The 17,794-nt window shown below is 41.8% G+C and overlaps 1 long non-coding RNA gene across 1 annotated transcript; it reads right to left on the bottom strand.

Annotated features, from left to right (window-relative positions):
* Positions 1 to 345: 345 nt before the first annotated feature.
* LOC126426987 (uncharacterized) lies at positions 346 to 1,086 on the bottom strand. Its single transcript, XR_007576471.1, has 3 exons — positions 953 to 1,086; positions 688 to 794; positions 346 to 513 (listed from the first exon to the last, which is right to left on the bottom strand). It is a non-coding gene; the product is annotated as an uncharacterized LOC126426987 (long non-coding RNA).
* Between the last annotated feature and the right edge of the window lie 16,708 nt (positions 1,087 to 17,794).

The raw sequence follows: 17,794 nt of genomic DNA on the forward strand, positions 1-17,794 counted from the left end.
CACAAGAACTTTTTGCCGACACTACTACCACCTACATAAGTAAGCTTTTCCTGTGTCACTTTCAAGTAATGCACTTACGCTATTCCTGATTTAACTGGAAGATCTGTACTTCCCACTTTCATATCAACAGCCTCAAAATGCATATTGTAGACTTCGGGATATGTTACAGGTCAGTGTCACATCAAGATTGTGGAGAAAGGGGGGGGGGGGCACGTCGGTATCCAACAAGTGTTTACCAATAAATAAGTGGCGGAAAATTACGGGTATAGGACGGCTTAACATGTGGAAAATGAGATTTTTATTATTCACTCAATGTATTTTACATTTATTATTCCTTTAAAATCGCACAACAACTTCAATAAAACACTTTAATCAGTCACACACTTATTTCATAATTATTTCACTTTTAAACTGCAAATCCTCTAAGAGCTGTCTTGAATCTTCACGAGTCTCTCTCAACAGCCTTGATGTGGATAGATATGTACAGCAACCAGTAATCAGTCAGAACTGCGTCTGCAAAAACACAAGGATTATTAAACAATTTTTGCTGTCACTTTACTAGCAATATAATTGACAGAGTAGATTGCTAATATTTGCTATATCACATTTGCTAATATTTGCTATATCACATTCGCAAGAACGATCTCACTGAAGTAATTAAGTCCATCAAAACGCTTAGAAACTAACCTCTCGTCTGACGAAAACGGTCTAAAGACTGGCAATTTCTTCAGCTCTGTTGACAATGATATTTTGAATTATCACTTTACTGAGTGACTGAAATGTAGTTCAGGTACCTATGAACATAACAATATGTTAGAATTCATTTTCTAAACACGAACTATTACGGTACTGTGCGGCTACTTACATATTAATTACACTATTAATATTTTCACAGTTGTTTCCTTAATACAAAATTAAAGCCAACGGAAGAATAAACGTAAAACATACTTACCAATGACAGGTTTGTTGAGATGCAATTTTCTGTGTGGACAGATGTAACTTTTTCATACGGTGGTACGTCGCAGAAATCGCAGGAGTCACAGAAATCGCAGAAGTAGCAGAAGTCACAGAAATCGCAGAAGTCGCAGAAATCGCGGAAGTAGCAGAAATAGCAGTGGCGGAGGGATACGCGACTTAGGTTCCTTAACTGCGACTCCTAACTGCGACAAATCACAGTTAAGAATAACAGATACTGAAAAGTAGCATTCACAGAAATCACTGATATCGGAAAATCGCAGTTTAGCCCATCACTACTCCATACAAACATTTTCAGAAATGACTTCCTGACACTTTAATATTCTCATTAGATTCCCATAAACATCTCATGTTATACATCTCTCTCAGGCTCAGACCAATTTGTCTGTGCCTTCCAAAAATTGGGAACTAGTAACAGTAACTACATATCCCGTAATAGAAGGTTGTCTTATATGTACAACGCTAAAACACAAACGATGCTAGGTTCGAAGTATTGTCCTCAATAATTGGTGAGAGAATTGCGTGATTGTAGTATCAGGCTGAAAGCAAGTAATTTTTAAAGTAAACAGACTGTTTCTCACTTCTAACATGTCCCAGAAAAACTTCCAATAGCACAGTGAAATCAAATCGCTTGCAGCAAAACACTGGTCGGGACAGTTGCTTAGCGTCGCCGACAGATGGCAGCTGGAAGCGTGCTGGAAAGTATGGCCGTTCACTCGACCACGCCTCCCCCTACAGTCGGCAGTCCCAGCATATTTGTAGCCACACAGGTCGTACACGTTGTTCGTTTAAAATGGAAGGTCTAGTGTATTTTCGTTGTGTTGGGTAAATAAACAGTGCTTTCCCCAGACTAGGAGCGTGGGGAACATATGGCGTTCCTTCAGTAGGGACAGATGCAGCAAGAAGTCCTCCTGACGAAAATGTGCAAAGCAACCTGGTAGCAGACAAGAAAACTCTGATGTGTGCAGTAAGTACCACTTTCACCTTTAAACGAAAACAACAAAATTTAAGGTACACCGAGGAGTACAGCACATAGCAAAGACATGAAGCATGTTAACTTCAAATAATATGAGACGAAAGATGCAATAAATGAGACGTATGACTGAGCCAACAAAACAGACTGTCATGTCCCTTTATAGTACGATGTCTAATTCCTGAAACACACTTTTATCATTTGTTTACTTGCGTTTGGTGAATTATTAAAGGAAACAAGGAACGACAACAAGATATCAAAACCATAACACGAATTCAAATGTAATGCTTTTATATTACAGCAAACGATGTCAATTGCATATAGTAGGTACATCACCTGTGCAAAATGTTATTATAAATGACAGTTAACTAAAATTGCACACGTTAGCTACGAGGTAGTTAATGAAAGGTTAAATTATTTTCAAGATCAGCAAGTAGTATGTCACCGATGAGAAAGTGTCATTGTGTTTGACATTGAGTGTAGTCATTAACAGTAATATTAATAAAGTTATGTTTTTTTTTACATTTGAACACTTCTAAAGACAATTGTCATGTACACTTAAGAAATTTAAGGACGTTTAGTGACATCAGACATAAGGAGACTTGGTAACACTGATTATAAAAGAACACAACATACTCACTTCGGCGCATGTAGCAGTCCTGCATCAGTGATTAGTGTAAGACACAGTCAGGAAATATAAATAGGGTGGAAAACTAAAATTCATACGTGTCTGTAGTGATGAAAATTTAAATTGGAAAGAGGACTTTTGGAAAACAACTTAGCTCAGCCACATTTGCAGTTAGAATCAATGCAAATCTTGCGGACAGACTAATCTATACGTTGGCACATTTTTAAACACGGTTTTAAAAATGAAACTGACATTTACATCGTTTGGTTTGCAGATGAGAAGCTGTCAGTACAGGACAGAATACGGTAGGTCCTGCAAAATCATATAATGTAAAATCACGGTAAGAAGGAAAACGAACGAAAACTTACTCTAGGTCGCACTTCTTTAAATCGTTTATAACCTACATACTTCATTTTTAAAATTTTGCTGATCATCTCCTTCTAGAGAAAATTGATTTTAAAATTAGCACAGATTGTGTTGCCCCATGGTTTACTTTCTGTTACTTTTTCTAATACTGATGTGAAATGATTATAAAAGAAATACAGGCTGGCCAAGGGAGAACTACAAAACGATCTTACGTCGCCAGCGATATCTTTGATTTCAAATGAGTGAGAGTCGTGTAAGTCCAGACGTGAAGCCGCAACACTGTCTCTCACAGATGTGCTGCTCCCTCCACCAATGAAGACTTATGTTGACGAGTGATGCACTAGTCTGAATTGTCATAACTCAACTGATTGTATTTTGAGATACCTCATGAAGTGTTCAGCAATTCACAGGATTTGGGAATCTGACAGTTCACTGTTGATAGTCATTAAAAGTTCTAACTCGTTCAGCTTATTTTTAAGCCGGTACATGTTATGAAAATAGATTTCGGGCAGAGTAATTTTTCATACTAATATGAACTTCACGAGAAGATTGTGGCACTGTTTCATTAGTTATAACAATGTCTGGATTTTTTTAATAGCATTACTGCAACTTTGCCATTTATTGAAGTTGTTATATCTGATCTTTTTTTTTGGTTTTGTAGCAAAATTCCCCCTCCTTTGTTGCAGGAGGCCTTGGCTTTGTGTTAGCACTTCCTGCGGCTGATGTTCTGGGTGCCTGTGCTGTGGCTGATAACGTCTGCTGTTGATGGAGCTGTTGCAGTTGCTGATGCAAATGGTCTTGCTGCTGCTAATTGCGCAAAATTCTGCCTTAACCGTCCTTTATGGAATTTTTTCGTGGTACTGTTGATGTTGCTCTTCTTGATGGTTTCATTCGACATCAGTTTTTTGTACAGAATCCACTTCTGCATATAAGGGTGTCAGTGAGAAACTGTCCTGTAGTCTTTATTTGCTTCTGTCACTGTTTCCTGTGCTATCCTTGTTAGCGATATATGTGATGATAATACTGTTAACTTCTGGTTGTGCCGCTGTTAGCAACTCGTACTTCTCGTCAGATGTTTTTCTTTATATGCGTGGTGCGTCTTCTATTGATCGGACATGTTCGAAACTGCAGACATCACACACGTAAATACATATACACTGTGACAGCCTTTAAAGATTATTTCCGTGCATATGCTCTCTCTCTCTCTCTCTCTCTCTCTCTCTCTCTCTCTCCAAAACTTTTGGGGTAATCGCGGTTTGGCTGAACATGGTGGGCAGGAACGCTACACAAGTAGTGTGCAACAGAATTGGATGAAACCCATGCTTCCATAGCTGCAACAGTTAAGACAACTGCTCATTTAAAGTGAGAAATAAGAGTCTGACCGCCAGTCTGTATGGAGCTCCCAAAGCTTCTTAATTCAGACATATTTGCAGTTAGAATCATTGCAATTCTTGGGAAGAGACGCATCAGTAAGCTGACATATTTTACATGTGTTTATTCATTAACATAATAAGGAATAGTGTTCTAAGATAACTCATCTTTAACAAATAAAGACTTCATAGTCTAAAAAAGTGCTGTAAGAATAATATATGGTGCTCAGCCGTGGTTATCACGTAGACAGCTGTTTAAGGCCTGACTGTGGCATCACAGTATTGTTTTTATGCCTTCATGAAGCTTCCTGTACATAGGCCACAGGAGGTCAAAAGTAAAAATGACGTATACGATTAAAACACTAGAAGAAAAAAGGACGTTGATTTATGCACATTAAGGTTGCCTTTAGCAAAAAAGGCGTGCACAATGGTGCAACAAAAAAATTTTGATGACATACTCAGTCATACAAAAAGTGTGACAGACGGCAAAGTAAAATTTGAAGATAAACCTATAAATATTTTCATGACAACTCGTTCTGTTCAAGAGAAGAATTTCTATTATTGTTGTGGTAGGAACTGCTATCTCTTATCTGCTTGTCTTCACTTTTATTAAAACAAATTATAGTCAGTGGTCAGGATGTCGACGTATTTACAAAATAATTCGTGACGAAACTTTTAAATGATTTTCTCCATATCATTACGTTTTATGATGAAAATAATCCATGGAATATGAATACTAGGGTAAGATGCCCAGAGTAAGTGCAGCTTTCAGTCTATCTGTGTTCTTCACGTGCATTGGATTCCGGTTAATTTGAAAAAAAAAAAAGATTGTTTTTCACAAATCCAATCGTGCAAGAATAACGCTGATACCAGGCATAATATCTCACACCTCGAGACGTCACGCGATCGCTGAGGAAGTCTGAGGAATCACACTGTGGGACCCTGTGGGGAGGAGATGCACGGGATTATCAAGCAGCTGGACAAGCTTCAACAGGGGAAAGGGAGGATACTGTGTTCTCTCACTTGCTACAGAGGTGTCGAGACGGAGGTTTTGTAGCAGTTTTCACCACGATTAAGCATCACACCAACTTCAGAGCGGCGAACAAGATAAAACGTCGACTGAGCGTGGCACATGCGAGAGGGAGGATTCGACACATGGCGCCTCAGGCTAGGTGTGGTAGCCAGGGAGCTTTCATATCTTCACCTGTACATGACAGTCTCCTTAGAAGCTGGGAGAGGGTAGCCAGTATCTCTCGGTCTTGGCCTGTAGCGGAGAGTGCCAAGAGGATTGCCTCAGAACATCGGGCTGTCAAGTTTGTCAGCATGTGTAAGAAAACACAGCAGGAGGAGGATTCTCATACAGTGATTAACCACTTTGAAAGTACTCAGCAGCAGTTCCAATTCTGCAGCAACTCCTTGAACTGCGCTCATTTCTGGTTTCATCAGTACAGTGGACTAAGAAGCCGACACACTTTCACCAAATGTGGGAGAAGAACTCTATGGGAAGCCAGCAGGGTGGTCACCAGGACAAAACCTACAAACTGGAACATATCAAGTGATGAGAAGCGTGCACTCAGTAGGCATCGGGAAGAGAATAGCATCATGTTGTTTACAGCAAACGAAGGCATATCTACAGACTTTTTGCTGCAGGCTAATTATGATCAGAAGCTGAGTTAGTTGCTGCAAGGCCCTGGTTACAGACTTTCCTAACGTGACTCTACAGACAAAGTGAACAAGAAAACTAGGGCTCTTTTCAAGACCTGTGAAGGTTATTAATCAGCTATGAGAGTGCCACTGCCGCCAAGATTATATGGACTGCTGAAAGTACACAAAGAGAGTGTGTGACCACACTAAATTGTCAGGAGCATTGGTAAATCAGTGTACCCAACAGCCAAGCACTTGAAGAAATAGCTGTTCCTACATACTTCTGGACAACAGTATTCATTACATCTGCATCTTCGGGGCATTCTTGCAACATGTCAAGCAACCACATCTCATAGGTAACTGATACAATTGTCAGCTTTGATATTGTACCTCTGTTCGCTAAGGTACCAATGAAAGTGTCATTGGAACTGATTCAGAGATATTTGATGATGCTCTGATCAAATTTTCAGGCATATACTGAACTCAACTCACTTTCTGTATGGGAGCCAATATCATGAGGAGACAGGAGGTGTAGCCATGGGCAGTTCTCTGTCTCTAACGATTACCAATATGTTCCTGGAGAAATTTGGAGAAGAGGCATAGCTAGATACAAATCTACTTACTACTTTAGGTATGTTGATGATAAAATTGGGATCATGCCACATTGCAGGGAGAGGTGTAATGAGTTTTGGAACGTATGAACTTACAGCACCCAAACATAATGTTCAGCATGGAACTGGGAAAGGGTGGCCACCAGCTGTTTCTGTGTTGTCCATAGACTGCTTTGATGCAGCTCTCCATGCTACACAATCCTGTGCAAGGTTCTTCATCTCTGAGCGGCTTAGTATATTCATCCCTTTGATGCCCAATGCGATTTTTTCCCTTTACACTTCCCTCTAGTACTAAACTGGTGATCCCTTGATGGCTCAGAACGTGTCCTACCAACCGATCCCTTCTTCTAGTCAAGTTGTGCCACAAATTCCTCTTCTCCACAGTTCTGTTTAGTACCTCTGCATTAGTTATGTGATCTGCCCACCTAATCATCAGCATTCTTCTGTAGCACCACATTTCGGAAGCTTCTATTCTCTTCTTGTCTAAACTATTTATCATCGATGTTTCATTTCCATACATGGCTACACTCCATACAAATACTTTCAGAAACGACTTCCTGACACATGTATACTCAGTGACGTAGCGAGTCAATACGCGATAAATTAACTGGAGTAAGCTACTTTGCAGAACAGCCCGTAGCTTTGGAGCCATTGGCTGTGAAGGAGACAGCCAGTTGTGTCTTAGCAACGAATCATTCGCACCTGTCGCTATGCTAGCCGTGGGAAGCGGTATCTGTGTCACTCCGAGCGACTGAATATTCAAACCCTTAAGAATCTAAATAAACTATATTAAATGTTATTTAATATTGTTTAAAGTCGATACACTGCCTTTTGTTATTCAAGAGACTATGGTATATAAATTTCAGCCTTCTATCTCTCATAGTTTCGGATTTAGAATAAATTACCTAAAACACCCCAAACCGACACTTAGACTAAAAAACTCAAATAGGAATAATAACAATTTGGCTTTTAGCATCATTTGAAATCATTACTGGAGTTCACAAAATGTCAGGTCAATTTATTTGGATTTTCATATTAAAAATGTTAACTACTTTTCATTTTCATTACATTACATACAGAAAAGACTATTATTTAATTAATATCTATTTGTTTTGTTGTTGTGGAATGAATGAGAATGAGTGAGAGTGTGTAAGTGGGACATATGTAGAAATTAAATATTGTATATTGTACCATATTATGTAACTGTGTAGTGGGAAATTTGTGTTTTCCCCTCGTTTCTGATGACGTATGTCTAAGAGTAACTGCTTTTGTACGAGGGCAGCCAGAATAGCTGTTTGCAGAGTAATAGTTTTCTAAATAAATTCCCAGATTATATTTCTTTTCGTTTGGTTTTGTTAAACATTATATTAATATTTGCATATTGAATTGACGCGAATGCAACTGCCAATAGTGATTGGCGTAGGACAGTTTTGGCGCGAGAATGATCTCGAATGATTGTACTGATTGGCTGGTCATGTTGATCAACTAATCAGAGTTTAGCAGTTAGCGTACTGCCAGGTAGCTACAAGCTGTGGAAGGAGCAGCATTGAGGAGTCGCTGGGTAGCTATTGAATGGGTAGGTCATGTTGAACGTGTCCATCTGCATAATGTGTAAAATGATGAAGTTATTGGAATTTCGCGTCTGGATTGTGTTGCCGTAGAAGCAGTTGCATTTACGGATAATTGTGTGAAGTTTGGAAATTCTAGAATTGATTTGTTGGGAAGATAAACGCGAGTGAACTTTTGGCCTTTGTAAAAAATTCCGTGTGGCATGTTTCGTATCCGTATATGGAATATTTGGCGAGCAATTTCTTTAATAGAAATCCACTGACAAGGACTGAATGTGAAACTCAGATATAGTAATGGAGTACTGACTGTGAAATCGCGTAATTGTTCGGGTTGGACTTAAGTACATTTCTGGCTTCCTTGCGTGTGTACTGGGTTGCATCAACTGTGAACTGAGGACAGTTATATTATTCGCTAATTACATATGGGCTGATGGCAGATATTTTTTTTTAAACTGAAATGGAATAAAAGACTCGCTTCAAAATTTTGACATTTTACTGAGGGAACGAAGCAACCACTTTCCGCTCGAAAAGTGTTATAAGAACTTACAGGATAGATTGCTACTAGAGTTTTCACGGACTTTGCAACGTAAGTATTGATGGCGTTTTCTTGAAGGCTGCTTTTACGTCGTCAGCGCAGTACATACTTATGCAGAGAAACGGGCTGGTGACCTGCTGCTGTACTGAGGCAGGTGCAACAATCATCAGTTATTTTGCTCCCCAAATAGCAAAACTCATCTACTACTGTAAGTGTCTTACTTTTGGAGTGTACAGTAGGACGAACGAGCAAACATTAATAACCCCGCCCCGACGCAATTGGTGGTTTTTCGGCCGGGAAAATCAGTACTAAAGATCGGATGTGTAGGAACTTTATAAAAGCGGCAGTGTCAAGTAAACTCGTGAAGTATTCACATGTGTGGGTAAAGGAACTATAATAGGACAATAGGCGCGAGTAAAATGAACTATCGTCTAGAAACGGCAGCAAGTGGAACGAGGTGGCAAGCGACGTCAGCGGCTGCTGAACCTCGAGAGACGGCGTTTCTGCAGTAGCAGCCAGTCAGCAGCCGTGTATGGAGTGCTGACCCGCAAAACTGGATCGGTGGAAGCAGTGTACGGACCCGCTGTTGCATCCCACCGTGTCAAAGACACGAAGAAAAAGAGTTTTGTCTGTGTGTGACAAGAAACTTTGCAAAATGACTGAAAATAATCAGGCGATAGTAGGTGAGAAACTGAAGGTATATTTGGGAAACGTAAACTATGAAGATGCTTCCATGACAACAGGTAATTTCAGTTTTGACATATCACTAGCTAATTATAGTGGTTTACCTGAGCCAGTGTCTTCTAATTATGGAATCGAAAACGAACTGAGTACGGTGAAAGCTGATGCTAAATTTATACCTGTAACTGTGAAAGAAAAGAAGCAGGAACCAGTGTGAGTTGTGGGTGAGTCAAGGGCTAGTGTGTCGGAAACGTTAATAAATATTATGGCAAAAATGAATGGATTGGGCTCCGAAATTAAAACGTCATTAAGTTCTGATAAAGACGATAAGATAAATAAATTGGGTGTTGAGATGGATTCCAAAATCAATAAAATGGGGTCTAATATCGACACTAAAATGAATAAATTAGGTTCATATATTAAAACCTCATTAAGTTCTGAAAGAAATGAATTGCATTCTGAAGTTGATCAGGGATTTAATAATTTGTCAGTTGAAATGGAATCCAAAATGGAAGATAAAGTTTCGAATGTGAGAGATTCATGGAAAAATGACAGAGAAGTTAATCAGGTAAATGTAATACTGGTATTGTAACAGTGAAAAGTGAACTAACTTCACAGATTGAGCAAGTTGCTGAGAACAACCAGCAGTTAAAGCAACAATTACTTCAGAAATAGATAAAATTCAGGAACAGATTCAAAATGTAGAAAAATGCTGTGAGGATAGTCATGTTGTCTTATAAAGTAAAGTTAAATGAGGAAAAGATGTATGTGCAAAGTTTGGTTTGCAAGTTGCTAATAAAATTACCAACATTGAAACTAACATCCAGCAATTCAGTACCAGTGTGAATAAGCAGTTGTGTAACCATGAAAATAGACTAACCAAAGTAGAGCAGCATATTAACAGCAGTAATGGTTGTGTGGTATCTAATGGTGTCATAGAGGCATCTGAAATTATGTATTTACATCATAGTAAATTTTTGAAATTTGACCCAAGTAAAAGTGTTCACACTAAAGAATTTTGGAGTTACTTTGACTAGGTTTTGCCAAATGTATGGAGTGATAAGCAGAAGATTGAATTCACTGCTTTAAATTTGATGGGAGAGGCAAGAATTTGGAGAAACTTGCCCTCATATAAATACGATAAATTAGTTGAATTTAAGCAAGTCTTTTTTGAAGAGTATTGGGGAAAACGGAAACAAATGAAGATTTTAAACAAATTTTGGTTAAGGGAAAAGTATGATCCCCAGAGAGAGGGCATTAAAAGATTTGTACAGAGATGGGTAAATACTTTGTCATATTTAAATGGCAAAGTTGAAACAGATCCATTAAGGAACTGGGAATGTGGTGAAATTTTGCTCACGGTCATTCAACTGCAGGAAGAGGGACCAATAGGGCGCATCTGTAAAAATCTCAGCTGGGAACAAAATCAAGATGACAATCTGAAATTGGTAAAAAGCGGGATAGGTCACTCTGATTTTCCAAAATTAGCTGAATATTACCAGATACACAAGGATATTCTGTTTAGGAGAAGAAAGAAAACGAATAAAGATTGGCGTATTTGTTTCCCAGAACAACATGTAGATTTATTAATTGATTTTATACATGGGAAATATGGACATTACCGGGTCCATAAGTGTATTGATAAATTAAGCAATGTAGTGGTTTTTTACAACTTGTGGTGTAGAGTTCAAAAGAGGCCAGAATCCTCTGACAAGTGTCAAAAAGTACGAGCAAGTAACAGAATTATACAGGGATATATGTACTCTGTGGAACCTCAGAATAAACTAGATTTAGTAGCTGTGGATCTTTTCGGCCCTCTGCCAGTTTCAAGGGAGGTTGTGAATATGTGTTTGTATTGGTGGATGGATTTTCAAATTATGTGAGGTTTTATCCTATTAAGAAGGCTAATTCCAAAGTAATTGTGAGTAAATTGGAGAAAGATTATTTTGTAAACGTTGGGATGCCGAAAGCCATTATATCAGATAATGGGACACAATTTATATATGAACGATTTGAAGAATGTTTGAATAAGAGAAACATAGAAAGTGTTAAAATTTCGGTCTATTTTCCACAAGGGAATATGTGTGAAAGGATAATCAAAGAGCTAAACCATCTCTGTAGAACATGCTGTCATAAGAAGCACTCCGCTTGGGCCAATTACTCAGCGTATTTCGAAGAAGACAACGCTTTGTATCGGCAAAACACTTACAGGACCCAACAAGCTGAAATGAGTGGCTACACTACGTTTGTTGGTCCCCTCTTGGAAAATTATTGTGCAGTTTAGGATCTTTACCATATGGCATTGACTGAGGATATCCAAGAAATTCAGAGAACGCAGCTCGTTTTACATTAATGCGAAATGGACTCGTTGGAAGAGATGGTCATTAACGCGAACGTATTTCTACGAAAACTTAGTCGCCAGCTGACTTCTCAAAAAGTGAAAATACTTTCATAGCGAGAAACTATGGTGGTAATGAAATAAGAGAGATTAGAGCTCGCACAGAAAGATCAGTGTGTTCGTTTTCCCTGTGCACTGTTTGAGAGTGGAACCATAGACAAATGGTTCCAAAGCAGTTCGATGAGCCCTCTGTCTGGCACTTAAATGTGAACGGCAGAGTAGTCATGTAGATGTAGGTGTAATACTTCTCCAAACTACTGGAAGGTGCGTGGAAGAAGTTACTTAACCGTTGTACCACTGTTAGGTAGAGTAATGTTGCTGGACCATCCTCTCCCCCCCCCTCCCCCTTATCACTCCTTGATATCTTTATTGTGGCGACAGTTTGGTCAGTAGCATAGCTGATGTCTAGGTTAGGATGAGAAGTGGTAATCTGGTTGAGAGTTGATGACTGCCAACTAAAGGTTGTGGTGGCAGATGGACTTATACAGTGTTATTACAAATGATTGAAGCGATTTCACAGCTCTACAATAACTTTATTATTTCAGATATTTTCACAATGCTTCGCACACACATACAAAAACTCAAAAAGGTTTTTTAGGCATTCACAAATGTTCGATATGTGCACCTGTAGTGATTCAGCAGACATCAAGCCGATAATCAAGTTCCTCCCACACTCGGCACAGCATGTCCCCATCAATGAGTTTGAAAGCATCGTTGATGCGAGCTCGCAGTTCTGGCACGTTTCTTGGTAGAGGAGGTTTAAACACTGAATCTTTCACATAACGCCACAGAAAGAAATCGCATGGGGTTAAGTCGGGAGAGCATGGAGGCCATGACATGAATTGCTGATCGTGATCTCCACCACGACCGATCCATCGGTATTCCAATCTCCTGTTTAAGAAATGCCGAACATCGTTATGGAAGTGCGGTGGAGCACCATCCTGTTGAAAGATGAAGTCGGCGCTGTCGGTCTCCAGTTGTGGCATGAGCCAATTTTCCAGCATGTCCAGATACACGTGTCCGGTAACGTTTTTTTCGCAGACGAAAAAGGGGCCGTAAACTTTAAACCGTGAGACTGCACAAAACACATTAACTTTTGGTGAATTCCGAATTTGCTGCACGAATGCATGAGGATTCTCTACCGCCCAGATTCGCACACTGTGTCTGTTCACTCCACCATCAAGAAAAAATGTTGCTTCATCACTGAAAACAAGTTTCGCACTGAACGCATCCTCTTCCATGAGCTGTTGCAACCGCGCCGAAAATTCAAAGCGTTTGACTTTGTCATCGGGTGTCAGGGCTTGTAGCAATTGTAAACGGTAAGGCTTCTGCTTTACCCTTTTCCGTAAGATTTTGCAAACCGTCGGCTGTGGTACGTTTAGCTCCCTGCTTGCTTTATTCGTCGACTTCCGCGGGCTACGCGTGAAACTTGCCCGCATGCGTTCAACCGTTTCTTCGCTCACTGCAGGCCGACCCGTTGATTTCCCCTTACAGAGGCATCCAGAAGCTTTAAACTGCGCATACCATCGCCGAATGGAGTTAGCAGTTGGTGAATCTTTGTTGAACTTCGTCCTGAAGTGTCGTTGCACTGTTATGACTGACTGATGTGAGTGCATTTCAAACACGACATACGCTTTCTCGGCTCCTGTCGCCATTTTGTCTCACAGCGCTCTCGAGCGCTCTGGTGGCAGAAACCTGAAGTGCGGCTTCAGCCGAACAAATCTTTATGAGTTTTTTACGTATCTGTAGTGTGTCGTGACCATTTGTCAATGAATGGAGCTACAGTGAATTTATGAAATCGCTTCAATCATTTGTAATAGCCCTGTAGTTAGCCTCAACAGTTAAATATGCACAACGCACTTCTCATCATAAAAAGTAGAAGTGCAGGGTAAATTCATAAAATCTACATTAGATAATGGACAACGTTCCGACGAGTATTTTGATACGTATTATAGCAATATACAGCACCTAAATTAAGACAAATGCAAAGATGTGCGTTCACTACTTATCTTACGGATACCTTTGCCAGCACCACAATATATATATGCAAATTTTTTGCGTGTGTCTCCACGTATCGCAGTTCGGCTTTTAAATGGAATATCTGTACTTCCCTCTCTCTTCATTTGCATATGATCAATGTATAACCGAATCTTTATCAAGAATTACTTGGTAGAAAATTTAGGGCTATGGAACGACTTTAACAATGTAAGTGGCGTGAATATGAGGACGCTATGTGCAAGAAGCATGAAGCGCCCTTTGAATGTATCCTGATAGCTAAAAGAGCCACGCGCACTTTGAATAAGGAAATGCTACTTGACACTGAAATCAATATAAAAGATAGGGTCGCCACCAACTCTAGCCACACAACAAAGAAGAAGTAGCACTGAGTCGGAAAATTACTTAATTTATTAATATGGAAAACTCACAAAAGATCATTCATTGTAAAGTCATTGATAAAGAATGGGATGTAGTTATTAATATGATCCAGGCATTCTTCCCGTGAATCAAATATTGAGTTAAGTAAATAGGTCGTGAACACCATGCGTAAGTGCAGCCTGCAGCAAGATTCGTGAATACACGATCTATTCCAGAGCATTTGTTTCAGATAAAAAAAAAGGGACACTAATCACTACACCTGTGCACATTGAAACGCTATAGGTGGGCCAACAAGGAAAACTACAAGGTAAATGGCGAAGGTAACGGCGACGTAACATCGGTACACAAGATAAGATTGAAGGCAAAATTATTTATTCCTTAAAACATTGATGTAGTGCATCTATAGACTGCTGTTGCATGCTATGTACAATTGCTTGTGAAATACTATACGTTTCATAACAGACTCGCGTGCCCACTCGGTCCGCGGAGACAATTTCTATGGACCGTGGCCAAATTTTAATCACATGAGACAAAGAAAATTCACAAATACACAAAAATTACCAAGATCCGGAAAAGATTAGAAGCATACACACACAGTTGTAGGCACATAAACACTCACACTGAACCGAGGGCACTTCAACATATGCAACTCCCTTGTGCTGCGTTCCTCTCACGGATCAAAGTCAAGACTGCATTGGGAATCAAACTGAAAGTCTACAAAAGCCTTGCATTCCCTGCTGCAACCCAGCAAGTAAATCTTTATAAGACGAAATTCGAGACCAAAAGCTAAAAGCTCCCCTCTCTATGTGACAACGCGCCATGCGGTCAGTCCAACTCACCCTTCTTCAACTGGAGCACACCTGTGTACGCTTCCCGTACTGGCGGCAGACTGCCTCCCGCTTCTCCAGCCTCTTCCACGCTCCGCGTGGACCGGAAAACCCCAGGATGCCATTTCCGCCACCAACCTAACGCAGGTGGATTTCTCCCAAGTAGCGGAAACCTCTTTGCCGACTTGACCACTACGAGAGTTGGCAATGAAAGGTGGCTACAGGACCCTTTCATCACCCCAAACGTCCCGGAGAAGACTGTGCCGCGAATTTTCTCGCCTTGCTAGGAGATTCGCCAACAGTCTTCGAAACAAAAATACCCTAACGAGTAACAATTGCAACAGTAAACAGTAGCACAAAGGAGTTGATTAATCTCTTATATCCAAGTGAGCTTTATCTGACCTTAGTCAATAACTGTGACCTCATGCGGTCCGCAAAGCAAACAGAACAAATTAAATTAAGCGTGATATACTACGCTAACATCATGTCATCTGACCTATTACGACCACAACCATGAGATATTATTTTAAAATTGCTTTAACCAACTATCAAAAGTTAACATAGAGACATAGGTGAACAGGTACATAATATATACACTCCTGGAAATGGAAGAAAGAACACATTGACACCGGTGTGTCAGACCCACCATACTTGCTCCGGACACTGCGAGAGGGCTGTACAAGCAATGATCACACGCACGGCACAGCGGACACACCAGGAACCGCGGTGTTGGCCGTCGAATGGCGCTAGCTGCGCAGCATTTGTGCACCGCCGCCGTCAGTGTCAGCCAGTTTGCCGTGGCATACGGAGCTCCATCGCAGTCTTTAACACTGGTAGCATGCCGCGACAGCGTGGACGTGAACCGTATGTGCAGTTGACGGACTTTGAGCGAGGGCGTATAGTGGGCATGCGGGAGGCCGGGTGGACGTACCGCCGAATTGCTCAACACGTGGGGCGTGAGGTCTCCACAGTACATCGATGTTGTCGCCAGTGGTCGGCGGAAGGTGCACGTGCCCGTCGACCTGGGACCGGACCGCAGCGACGCACGGATGCACGCCAAGACCGTAGGATCCTACGCAGTGCCGTAGGGGACCGCACCGCCACTTCCCAGCAAATTAGGGACACTGTTGCTCCTGGGGTATCGGCGAGGACCATTCGGAACCGTCTCCATGAAGCTGGGCTACGGTCCCGCACACCGTTAGGCCGTCTTCCGCTCACGCCCCAACATCGTGCAGCCCGCCTCCAGTGGTGTCGCGGCAGACGTGAATGGGGGACGAATGGAGACGTGTCGTCTTCAGCGATGAGAGTCGCTTCTGCCTTGGTGCCAATGATGGTCGTATGCGTGTTTGGCGCCGTGCAGGTGAGCGCCACAATCAGGACTGCATACGACCGAGGCACACAGGGCCAACACCCGGCATCATGGTGTGGGGAGCGATCTCCTACACTGGCCGTACACCACTGGTGATCGTCGAGGGGACACTGAATAGTGCACGGTACATCCAAACCGTCATCGAACCCATCTTTCTACCATTCCTAGACCGGCAAGGGAACTTGCTGTTCCAACAGGACAATACACGTCCGCATGTATCCCGTGCCACCCAACGTGCTCTAGAAGGTGTAAGTCAACTACCCTGGCCAGCAAGATCTCCGGATCTGTCCCCCATTGAGCATGTTTGGGACTGGATGAAGCGTCGTCTCACGCGGTCTGCACGTCCAGCACGAACGCTGGTCCAACTGAGGCGCCAAGTGGAAATGGCATGGCAAGCCGTTCCACAGGACTACATCCAGCATCTCTACGATCGTCTCCATGGGAGAATAGCAGCCTGCATTGCTGCGAAAGGTGGACATACACTGTACTAGTGCCGACATTGTGCATGCTCTGTTGCCTGTGTCTATGTGCCTGTGGTTCTGACAGTGTGATCATGTGATGTATCTGACCCCAGGAATGTGTCAATAAAGTTTCCCCTTCCTGGGACAATGAATTCACGGTGTTCTTATTTCAATTTCAAGGAGTGTATAAATATATAAACAAATACAATGATGCAAAATCATTATCACGAACCAAAGCAGTATCATCTGGTGCTGACATATATAAAAACATGCAAGTGAAAGTGCAAAATACAATATTCACAACAAATACAGTGATACAAAATCATTAATGAACCCAGTGGTATGACAGCTGGTAAATAATTACCTATGGAAAATAAGACATGAGTACAAAAACACATCCAGAAATCAACTCGTTGACACTCTGTCATTTTTCAGTTTCGCCACATGGTTGTTTCACTGGGTATTCTCTTTAGGTGCTGGGGTGGGCGTCTCTTCTAAAGGCGACTTGGAGGATAAGCTACTAGGGGACCACAACACTGAGCTGGGGAGTTCGCAGCGGCGTTGATTGTAACGTCCGTTGTAACCCAGGTTGTTCATCCTAGACAGCATAGACAGCACCCCGCGACGTTGCCTCGTGCCCGTTTCCACCCTCTGCGTCCATACTGTGGGATGGTTCTGCGTTGCAGATTTGCAGGACATCGCCATTTGTGGGCCCTGCCTCAACATCGAGAAGGCGGCGTGGCGGTCGTCGTCCGTGTGTTGTGGAGGAATGTGTTTTACCGACACACGCCCCCGTCTCCTGTCGTGTCAATGGGGAGACACGCGCTCTTCTGCGTCGCATCGAGGTCGACGTAAACTCGTGCGGGTGTCGGGCTCGAGACCCGCTTATCACCTCTTTGCACCGTCTCAGCTGATAGTGGTGGGACCCACGTCCCTGCGGGCAGTGGGCGTTACCTCACCGCAGCAGCCGTCTGGACTAGCGGCGCTCAGGGATCGGCGGCCTCGCCTGGTG

Source organism: Schistocerca serialis, chromosome 11 (genome assembly GCF_023864345.2).
Source record: "Schistocerca serialis cubense isolate TAMUIC-IGC-003099 chromosome 11, iqSchSeri2.2, whole genome shotgun sequence".
Lineage (NCBI taxonomy): Eukaryota > Metazoa > Arthropoda > Insecta > Orthoptera > Acrididae > Schistocerca > Schistocerca serialis.